Here is an 11959-nt window from a genome sequence, read left to right on the forward strand (position 1 = left end):
AATTAAAATTAAATATATACATATTAAATTAAATATATATACATGCTAAGCCTGGCATCAACAAGAGGGGCCTGCAGCTGGTAGAAGGAAGACCTTGCTCTAGGAATGGTCCCTGGGAAGGCGTGCTCCTCCCACAGTCGACCTCGTCTCCATAAATGGAACCCAGTGCCTGGGCTAAACCTTGGCTTACCTGACTCCTCTTTCTTTCGCACCCTCCCTTCCATCCCTCTGCAAGGCCTGTGAGCTCTTCCTTCACAGTACAATGGAACTTAACCCCTCTCTCTCACCCAAGCCGCCATCACCTCCAACGGAGACCCCAGCAATAGCCTCCTTGCTGGTCCCCTGATTCTACTCCTGGCTCTACTGTCCACCCTCCAAACAAGAGTCAGGCAAATCAGGTCAGTCACTCCCCTGCATAAAGCTTCCCAGCTTACTCAGAGCAACACCCAAACCCCCTAGCACGGCATATAAGGCCCGTGTGATCTGGCCCCTGTCCCGTCTCCAGCCTCATCTCCCACCATCCTTCCCTCACTCATCCACTCCTGCCCAAGTGGCCTCCTTGCCGTTCCAATTCCTCCACACTGCTGCCTCTTCCTGGGATGCTCTTCCCCCTTACTTCTTCCAGAGTCTTCTCAAGTGTCACCTCATCCAAGTTACCTGACCCCCTACCTAAAATAGCCACAGACGTGCCCATACTCAGCCCCATGCACTCTATCTCTATGCCTGCTTTTTTCTTCTTTACAGGATTTCTTACTCTTTGACAGTTATGGCTACTTATTTGTTTACTGCCTGCCCCACAAGAATGAAAGTTCCATGGGGGTAGGCACCTTGACAAGAATAATGCCTGGCATAGAGCAAGTCAGTTCTCTACCTTTTTTTCATTATCATCCCCCAAAAGAGCCTTTTTAGAGATTTTTTCCTAATCACCTCTACTATGAAATTTTAATACCATAGACATACTATACATCTGTTCATGTACTATATGTATATCTGTGCTTTATACATAAAAAGGATGAAATTTTTCACCTCCCACAAGCCAATTTTTGTGCCTTTGGGGGTGATAGTTCCCCTGTTGGGAATGCAGAGAATAGGTGCTTGATAAATATTTGTAGAATGGATAAAGCTCCTGAGGTGGACAGCAGGCTGAAAGACAGACATTATTCAAGGTATTAAGTTCGGGTGGGGAAATTCCCAGCGACCTCGCCACCCAAGCCTCCAATCTACAGTATGAGTACATCCTGTCAAGCTGTGTCTGGTGACTATGCGGTATATTTCTAATTCAGGTTTTCAGCTTTTTTTTTTTTTTTTTTAACCCTAATCTTATTTTGCATCCCAACTCTCACTGCTATTTTGGATGCTTAAATTCACTTTTCCTTCACCCTCATCCCCAGGCATGCTTTAAAACCTAGATAAGCCCCCCACCCCGACCCCATTCATGCATAATACATTGTTCATCCACAAACCTTCATTGGTTTCTATGTGAGCCAGACTCTGGAGGTGAAAAGATGATTATGAGCCAATTCCTGCCCTCTGGAAGCTGTAGACATGTGAGGGTAGACAGGATGTTTAGTACAACATACCAAGTGCCCCAGTAGGAGAAGGGACAAAGTGCTTTTAAAGGACAGTGGAATCTCTCCGTCCACATCCAGCCATCCATTCATCCATCACTCATTTACAGAGCACCTGCTATGTGTCAGGCTCTGGAGCACGATGCTGGGGACAGCAGGGAAGAAGATGAACACGGCCGCTGCCCTGATGCTCCTGGAGATGACCAAGTAGCAGGAAAGACTGAGGTCTCATTGATAATCATACAAAACAAGTGAGCTCAAATGTGAGAAGCACTACCAATGGAAAAGCACATGATCCTATCAAGCACCTGGTAGTTAGGAAAAAGTGACATTTAAGGAGAAATCCTGAAGGAAAAATAGGCTGTGGTCAGGAGTTCAGGCAGAGGGAACAGAATGCTCAAACACTCTGAGATAGGACATGAGCAGGCACACAAGTGGGGACCAAGACGGACCCCTCTCCTGGGGATGGTACTGAGACCAGCCGTGGCACAGAAGTGAAGGAGGCCCAGGCAGCCAAGGGCCAGTTCGCATCACCCTTGCTTAGGAATTAGGGGAAAACAGAAGAAACAGGGAAGTGATGTGATCCTGATTGCATTTTTAAAATATTCTGGCCGGATGTGATGAACAGTTGTGGGGAGGGCACGAAATAGTCCCGCATATCCATCATGCAATTTAACACTTGATCCTGTGGGGTCTTGTATCCATCAGTGCATGCCTTGTGAGACTGAAATTCTCAAAGACAGGTGTCATATTTTCAACCTCTTTGCCCTCCCTCCCCATAACAGTGGTACATTACACATGGTAGACAATTAGAAAACATTTCTCAAGTAATTGTTCTGTGATAACAAATTCTATGTCTTTCTTATAATGAACAACTCGTTCCCTCTGCCCTCTGAAAGATTCCCTCCTGTCCCCAGTTGCTCTCCCACCCTCCACCCAACTGGCATGTTCTGGTTCTGAAGACCACCACACCTTTCAGATAACCTCCTCACAAGCTCTCTCAAGAGTCACTGCATCACCCGGACAGGGGATATCAGGGACCCCACCTGTACGGGGTCACCCAGACCCTCCAACCTCCGGTTCTTTGGAGTCTGCATCACCAGTGAGGCAGGATTTGCTCCTGCACTGCTGAAGCCGCCAGGTCACAGTGAACTTCAACGGCACAGCCAGAACCATTTCTCAGCCGGAATGGAGAACAGGACAGAGCAACTCAGCAAAGTAATTGCCTCCTATTTACCAGGACGTACTCCACACTATGAGACATTTTATCAACTTCATGGGATTTGTAGTCAGAAAACACGGAAACAAAAGAACAATACAAAGGCCTTTTAACCATTGACTGTTCACATTTATCAACACTCCTGTTCTACCCATTATTAGCACTTCCCCAGTACAGAGCCCAGGAAAGCTAAAGTTGTATTTTTTTTTTTTAAATTAATTTATTATTTATTTATTATTTTATTTTTGGCTGTGTTGGGTCTTTGTTTCTGTGCAAGGGCTTTCTCTAGTTGCGGCAAGCGGGGGCCACTCTTCATCGCGATGTGCGGGCCTCTCTTGTTGCGGAGCACAGGCTCCAGACACGCAGGCTCAGTAGTTGTGGCTCATGGGCCTAGTTGCTCCGCGGCATGTGGGATCTTCCCAGACCAGGGCTCGAACCCGTGTCCCCTGCATTGGCAGGCAGATTCTCAACCACTGCGCCACCGGGAAGCCCGCTAAAGTTGTATTAAATCAATAAAAACCAGAATTCTCTTTTAAGACAGAACTCCACTGTGTAACTCTGCTGGGTAAATGTATGTAATTTATCCTACGGAAAGAAACCCATACCTGACTTGGTCTTGGTGTGTTATGATAGACAAATTATTCATTTCTGTTTCCAAGAATTCATGCCCTTCTCCTTCATGCATTTTCCCCACTCTTTGAGGAAAAAATAAAAACTAACCCAAAAGTTGTTATAAATAAGATTTTGCCGCCCCAAAATTACTACTGTGGCACTTTGCTCTTGCTATATACACTTAGAATATAGGAATGAGTTTCTAGTATGTGAGGCTTTTAGGAGAGCTACTCATCTGGTATAACTTTGCAAATCTAAAATCCTTTCAGAGCTAAATGAATCCTGGTCTTCCAGTTCATTTCCCAAAGGTATAAAGAAGATGCTTCCAAATTGCTTTATATGCTCGTTACTAAAAAAACAGTCCCTTACGTAGCACTTTATTATTTTTTTTTAATCTTAAACAGCCTGAGTAATTATCTCATTTAGGTCTCCACAGACAGCCTTAGGAGGAAAGCTGGAGCAGACATGGCCATATTAAAGAAACTGAGTTGACAAATCTTTGCCAGTAAGAAACTGCAGGGTTATCCTGCAGGGTTGAACTTCACTAGCCCTTTGTGTAAAACAAAATCCCCTTATAAACATGAGGTGAGTTCCTATGAAGAGAAAAGAGACTTAAAACACAACTCACCAAACAACTGATTGCAGCCCATACATGGGAAGAGGGTCAGGGAGGCACCTCTAGGCTCTAGGGCCCACTCGGCCAGGAATCAGACAGAGCTTACTACAAAACAGGCTTAAAGTCTGCAGAAACTGATGGCTGGATTCACTTAGCAGAAGTGGGAGATACTTCTCTCTCTGGTCTTCCAGGCTATCCACTTTAAACTTGGTAACTGTTTCCTACTGGGGGGCGGGGAGGAGGGGAGGATTCTAAGTTCCCTGTCCCTGTTTCCATGGCCTTGACTGTCTCTCCCTCTATCCATAGGCTCTGCCACATCCAGGGTCCATGCCCTTGTGGTTACTAAGGTACCAGTCTCTGGGGACTTCTCTGACTCCCTCCCACTTCCCCAGCCTTCGATGCTCACCTGTCAAAACACTAATTTCCAGAGTATTAAACTCTTCGGAGGCACAAACTGTAGAATTTTGACCTGAATGTACTCACAGAGGACACTCAAATAAATGATAATTATACAATTACCATAACAGCTAAGATGTATTAAGTGCTTATTATGCACCAGCCACTGGGCTAAATGAATTATCTCACTTAAAATTCACCAAAAAAAGCTATGAGGAAGGTACAATCATCAACATCATTTTAAAGATGAGAAAAGGTTCAAGGGACTTGCCCAAGGCCACACAGCCAGCGAGTTAAGGAACTGGGATTTCAACCTAATCTTTCCAATTCCCGAACCCAGGTCCCCAACAGCCCAGCTGCACAGGCTAAGTGAATTAACCAAGCTTCACTGAAGCCAGCAAACTAATGAGCCCCACCCAGACTCCAGCCCCTCCAGCTCAAGCCAGGGCAGTCCTCGCCTCTTCAAACCACTCCTGGTTTCACTGGAGGAAGTGAGCCCTTTGGACAAAGGTAGAAAAAGCCCACACCCCCTCCCCCATATCAGCCAGATCTTCTTACACACTGGAAATAATCATCCCCACGAGAGGGGTTCTCGGACAAGCTTATAACAGCAAACATTATGGTTTTACAAAAGCTACTGCTACAAAAGGAAAAAAAAAAACCTCTGGGTGACTCACATGAATTGCTGGAAGACAAGTCTTCCATCCAGCCCTCTCTGAACTGCAAGATGATGGTGTGTTTCAACGGTAAATGAACACAGCATTCCCAAAGCCACCAAGTGAATGAATCGAGCAAATCCTCAGTCTTGTCCTCATTCCAGATTTCTCTCTTCCCACTGGCATTACTGTCTTGCTTAGAAAATCGTTTCTGGGCCCTTCTACTGTTCCACAAAGCTGGATTGTCACTTAAAGGCCTGTTCACTAACTGGAATTGCTCTTCTGTAGCTGCAAATAAAAATCACAGGCAGCTCGGATGAGTTTATCATGGGAGCTGATTAATTAGCAGTTACCGAACCCTGAAAATAGAGTTCCATTTCATTAACATGTAACTTTGGGGCGAATATTGTTATGATTTAAACACGTTTGCTCCGTGGTGGGGAAGCTATGGAGGTAGTAGAAAAATGGGAAGTCTGTGTGTTTATTAGAAGTGTGAGCAAATATAAAGGGCTTTTTAAATAATAGTAATAGCTAACATTGAGCTAGGATCTGTCCCACCAGTGTCTGTTCTGAGTGTTGTATGTGTATTTGCCCAAATGGTCAAATGGTCTCCTAGGACCATCCTAGGAGACAAACACCATTATTGTTTGCATTTTACACAGGAAGAAACAGAGGCACACAGCTGCTGAACGGTGGAGCCAGGGTTAACGCTCAGGCAGCTAGAACCAGACCGGTGGTTCTCAGCTGGGGTGAGGGTGAGGCATGGAGGTTGGCCCCCAGGAGATATTTTCAGCGTCTGCACATAATTTGATGGTCGTGAGGAGTCAGGGCTGTTAACGCCTCTGGTGGGTAGAGACCAGAGACGCTGCTAAGCACCCTGCAATGCATAGGACAGCCCCACAGCAAAGAATGATCAGTCCCAAAATATCCGTGGTGCTAAGGAGGAAAAATCCTACTCCAGAGCCTAGTCTGTGTCACTGTGTCCGAGGCTTGCGCTCAAGGAACAGGGCATTCTCTACGAGACGCAGGTCACCAATGATGACCCCTCCCTGTGTACTAGGGAGGTACATGTGTTCCTTCCTGGCCAGTCACCTCAGCAGCAGTAACACGCATACACAGGGCTAATACTGGCTTCCTTCCCTGAGGTCTGGACATGACCTCTTAAAAGCCTTGTAAGATCTCAGATTCCCTAGCAAAAGCTATGAACTCTCTAGAAATAATATTAATTAAACATATGACATTGAGGCAGAAATAGCAAATGCATCAATAGAATAAAAGTAAGATTCTAGAAAGACATCTGTGTATACGTGGGAATTTAGGACCAGGCAAAAATATCCTTTCAAGTCAAAAAGCAGCCGAGAGGAGTATACAGGAACTCTCTGTACTCTCTATGCAAATTTTCTGTAAATCTAAAGCTATCCTAAAGTTAAAAGCTTATTAAAAAACAAACAAACGAACTGCAGAGGGGGAAACTGGCATCCATAGAGGAAAATATTAACATCAGATCTGTCTCACACCTTATGAAAAATACACTTCAGCTGGATGAAAGAGTTAACTGCAAATAAAATAAATATAAGAATAAATCTTTATAGCCTTCACTTCAGAAAGGCCTTTCTAAACAAGGCACATAAACCATCAAGGGCAACACTGGCAGGTCTGAGACCACCTAGGTGGCCATACAATCACACACTGAAGACACAAGGGGTATCAGTTCAGCAGAGAAGGAATCAGTATTGTTTTCTCAACTTTCCTCTGGGAGAAATTTCACAGCCAAAGCTCTGAATCTCCAATTCCAGAAGTCAAAGGGAAAGGGCCCAGGTGGACCCCCGCTGGCATTCCCCTCTAACTAGCTTTAGATTTAGAAGGGAAATTCTCCTTCCCGGTGTCACGGGGCTGAAGGAAGTCTCTGGCAAGCAGATGGAGTGTTAACTGGTGCATAGAGCCTAAGTCTTGGCTTTGGGAGAACAAGAGGCTCTTTCCTTGTTATTTTAATATCCGACCGGATCTGGATGACATGACAGTTCCTCAAGCAGTGGGAGCAGTGGTCACAACTACTGTAGGCCAGGCAACCTCTGGTCCCCGCACACCAGGCCCCCAGCCAAAAGATGGCATTGCATGCCTCTCCCCATACCTCAGGAGACAAAGCTAGAGACAACTTTTCAGCTATACACGCAAGACCGTGGTATTAGTTTCCTCTGAGATCTGTGTGGTTTTATGCCCACACCTCCAAGAAATACTAAAAATCCAAGACAGTCATTTTTTCAGCATAACCTTGAATGTTTATCCCCGATAAGGAATGTATCCAAATAGTCATGACCTTAAAGATATAAATTTCTGGCAGAGTAAGGAGCCTAAGAAAAATCTGTATAAAAGGGTAGGGAAGCTCTTGGCCACCCTTTGATAGTATAGCCAACTGTTTGCAGTTTCTCAGGATCTTCTTTTGAGAATCAAAGACATTTGCCTAGAGAAAAGACAACAAATATCACGTAAAACACTATATCAGAGCCGATCTGGAGTGGAAAAAAATCAGAAGATCTGAGTTCGAGTCCCTCCTGGGCAGTGGGGCTTTCAGTAGGTCGCTTGACCTCTTTGAGTCTCAATGGGTAAAATGGGTATAATTCATTCATTCAACAAATATTTAAGAAGCTCCCATTATGTGCCAATTCTACTGTCTCTACTAACCTTACAAATTTTATGGGAGAATTACATGAAATGACCCATGAGAATGCTTTGCAAATTGTAAACCATAAAAATACTTCGTTAGTCATCATTAAAATAAAAAGAATGTCTTGTTGTTATTAAGATTGAGGCCAGGACCAAAATAAGGAACTTTTGCCAGATTGTAGAACAACCAGAGGGAGGAATCACCGTTTGAATTTTAAAAAGTACCCAAAGCTGGCTTTTCGGGACCACACCCAAGCCTATAAAATGCTGACAGTCAGAGAAAATAAACATTTGCTATAGATTTAGCCCAAAGGCCCACACTGAGAAGGTAAGACTACACTAAGTTTCTTCAGGGTCCTTGGACAAAGGTGGGGTGATAGGAATTCAGAGATAATAGGATGAGCAAGAATCATCACTGGCCTTCCAGTCAGCACGGCACCCCATCCACGCCTGGGCCTGGCGGGATCCTGAAGAAAAGGCTCCGACCCCAGTCAGTCCACGTGCCACCAATCCAAGCAGCTCCAAACTATCCGAGCAAACCTCCAAGTCAAGTTTCTACCTTCTTCTCCCTCTGTGAACTCCACCATAAAGAGTTTGCTTATCTGTTCTCAAAAGTGCTATGCCTAAGGACAGCAAGGTGATTTTTATTAAACAAATGAAGAGAAATCCACTCTATTCAAATCCATAGTTTACAGCATGGGGGCCAATGTCAGCAGTGTACAGCAATCAGAAGAGTTTGGGGAAAACTCAGGCAGAACTCTGGGTAAGCAAGTGAAATAATGGACACTGAATGTGCAGGTCCCAAAAGACAAGAAAATACAATCATACAGTAATTAAGCCTTCAAGAAAGAAAAGCTACACTATTTGCCCCATTGATATAAAGTCAGGTTCAGCATGTTAAAAAAAAAAAAAAAAAAGATTATTTTCAAAACACAAAAACTCTTATACCCAAAGGCAGGACTGAATGAGATCCAATATTATGTAACAACCTAAATGGGAAAAGAATTTGAAAAAGAATAGATACATGTATATGTATAACTGAATCACTTTGCTGTACACCTGAAACGAACACAACATTGTTAACCAACTATACTCCAATAGAAAATAAAAAGTACCATATGTACTATGTAATATTTTCATGCTACTGTCACTGCAAGGACGTTTATGACTTGTTAAGTAGAGGTGACAGTCTACAACTCCAGGGTTTAAAGCATATTATTTTATCATCCCTATAGGTTCTACACCACTTCCAGACTCCATCCCACCCCACCCTGAAAATAACGAAAGGTTAAAAATATTTTCCTTGTGGAAATGGAGCCACATCTTAACTAAAGTACTGGAAATCTCTCCAAGGCCCTGACATTTTTATATTTATGGACCATGACAAAAGTCTCACCTACTTTTTAACGTCATTCAATATGCCTTAAACATCTTGATTACATCTTTAATGTGCCATTTACTCTGCAATAACCCACTGCACAAAAGCCAGCTACCTTTCAGACAGAGGGTAAGTACATAATAAATCAGCCTGCAATGATGATTGTTCCCAGCTCATACTCACAGCGAGCTCCTAAAATTTCATTTTACTCTATCTTTCCAGCTCAGCGGCCGTTCTTGTCCTCCTCTTTTCGCTACTCTCTCCTGTCCTCCCGGCCCACCCAGGCTTTGCAGCGGCTCGCTGCCCGGGGGTTACCACTTCACGCGGCCCTGCTGCCGCCGTCCAGGCAAGGAAGAGAGCTGTCAAGGGTCTTGGAGCAAGGACATCTTTCTGGAGAAAGGCTCTTGCTCGCAGGGGTAGAGGAAGGCACGCAAGGGCCTATTTGCATATGCTTTTATTCCATTTCCACACCCTGCACGCTAACGCTCTCTGGAAAGTCCCTTCTCGATTCCCTCCTGGGCGCACAGAAGGGGGAAGAGGCTGGGCCGGCATGGAAGGTTCCAGCCTGGCAGGGTCAGCCTCTCCCTGGGGAATAGCCTCCCCCTCCCTCCCGCTGCCCGCTGGGTCTGGACCCACGGGCGGGGGCGCGGGACCCGCTGCACGCGCGCCGGGGGAGCCGACGACGCGCTCGGCCGGCGCGCCCTGGAGAGTACTGCGCAGGATGCTCGTGCTCTGCTCCAGCCTCCCCCGGGGAAGTTCTGGTCAGGCGCTCGGTCCCGGGCTTCCTGTCTGTACTCTCCGCAGCCCCGCGGGGAAATCCCGAGAGCTCTAACCGCTGCCCAACGAGCCCGTCCACTTTACAAGTACGCGCAGCTTGAGTTTCGGTTCAAACCTCAATTTAACGTTCACCATAAATAAGTAAATAAAGAATGAATAAATAAATAACACGTGTGCAGGCATTCATTTAAAAAGAAAGAAAAGAAAAAGAGAAGAAGAAAAGAAAAAAAGAAAAGAGAATCAGGCTTTGGGGTCAAGATCAGTGCTGCAGATACACAAGGCCTGGATCTGTTTGAACAAATGGATGCTTTTAAACTGGCTGCTTGAAGTGAGCGCTGACCTGGCAGGCAAGAGACCCGGAAATGTTTTTCCCAGTACTTTTCTCTGAAATGATATACAAAGCTGCCTCACTCAGCTAATGATAACAATAATAGCTCAACTTTAATGGGCTCTTACTATGCACCAGGCATTCTGCTCAATGTTTCACAGGCAAGGGCTTTCCTAATCCCACAGCAGCATGTCAGGGAGCCAGTATGATGATCCCCATTTTACTGATAAGAGAGTTTTATCTCCGAGGAGGCTAGGGTGACTTGCCCAAGGTCACACAATTAGGAACTGCTGCCAGGGGTACCACCGTTTGCTGCTCCTCTTCCCAAACTGGAAAGGCCCTCCCCTAAACCCTTGGAATATGCAATTGCAAATGAAGATTCCCAGACAAGATAAATATACCCTCCCTACACTGGAAATTTACCCATGGACAGAAAAGAGCCAATTTAAAGGTTTTTGCTTCCAAGCAGAGTTAGTCATTTCCCTGACCTCCCCAGAAGGTGTTCGTTGCTCACCTTGCTGGGCTCCCAAAAGCTTTGTTTGCCCTTCTATTATAGGTAACTTTTTAAAAAGCACATATTTATTGAACACTTATTATATGCCAGACACTGTACATACATACAGGTTCTTATTCAATCCTCCCAACACCACCAAAAAGTATATCCTATTATTATCCCGATTACAAATGAGGCTCAGAGAGATTAAAAACTTGCCCAAGGTCACATAGCCAGAAATTAGCAGAGCCAGGGTTTGAACTGAGGTTCCCTCTCCTGGGATCTCTGAGCCCCACGCGCTGCATTACACTGCTGCTTAAGGGGACCAACATCAAAACTCTGTATTTATGTGAGATTCTCTCTCACGAGAAAGGAGCTCCTTGGGAGTATGGGCCTGGCCCCAGGTATCTGAGTCAGCTCTGGGCTGACTTTTAGGCATTATGTAGCATTTTCTGAAACACTGGATGGATGAGAGGAAGGATAAGGTGACCAGAAGAGTTAAGTGTACTCTTTACCCATTCCACATTGAACTAAGGAGTAAATGACCTACCTATTTGTGAAGCTTTTACAAAGGGTTAAGAGCTACATCATGTCAATTAGTGATGATCTTGTTTAAAGAAATCTGAAGTCATTTGGATCCATTAACTGGGGCTTGACTCAAATGGAATAAACAGAAGGAACCCAGGCCTGGCTGGTTTCTGCTAACAAGTTCATTACCCTGTTCCAGTCAGTTAACCTGACTTCTGCATTCCTAAGGGCTCCTTCACAACACCTGGGGCTCCTTTGGTATGGTTTTCTGGAAGCAAGCAAGTGGATACACAGAGCCAGGATTTAAATAGCTACATGCCACCAGCTGCATGCACCTCCATTGTCTATTACCTGGGTAAGAACAGACTCTAAAATCTTGAGCCAGGTTTTCATGGATGATATAGGAATTTAGCCTCATCCTTTTATAGTCAAAATTTATATCATTTTTGTTTTATTTTGTTGAGGTGGGTGGTGAACTTAAACACCATTTATGGAATTTATATGCCAGGCAAAGTGTTAGGCACTTTAGCTACATTCTCATTTAATGCACATAAAATAGGTGTTAACATCCATCCTACAGGTGATAATGTACAGATGACTGACTGAGGCTCAGAGAAGTTCCATCACTTCCCAGAGTTACAGTTAGAAAGGTGATGCTGGGAGGAGGGGAATTTTTGAATGAGTATGAATCTTCCTGGGTGACAAGAACACCGCCTTTCCTGGT

At 44.8% G+C, this 11959-nt stretch overlaps 1 long non-coding RNA gene across 1 annotated transcript; it reads left to right on the forward strand.

Annotated features, from left to right (window-relative positions):
- Positions 1-8972: 8972 nt before the first annotated feature.
- LOC309658289 lies at positions 8973-10883 on the forward strand. Its single transcript, XR_014262179.1, has 2 exons — positions 8973-9238; positions 9332-10883. It is a non-coding gene; the product is annotated as an uncharacterized lncRNA (long non-coding RNA).
- Positions 10884-11959: the final 1076 nt, after the last annotated feature.

This window comes from Balaenoptera physalus, assembly GCF_965194825.1.
Source record: "Balaenoptera physalus genome assembly, chromosome: 3".
NCBI classification, from domain to species: Eukaryota; Metazoa; Chordata; class Mammalia; order Artiodactyla; family Balaenopteridae; genus Balaenoptera; species Balaenoptera physalus.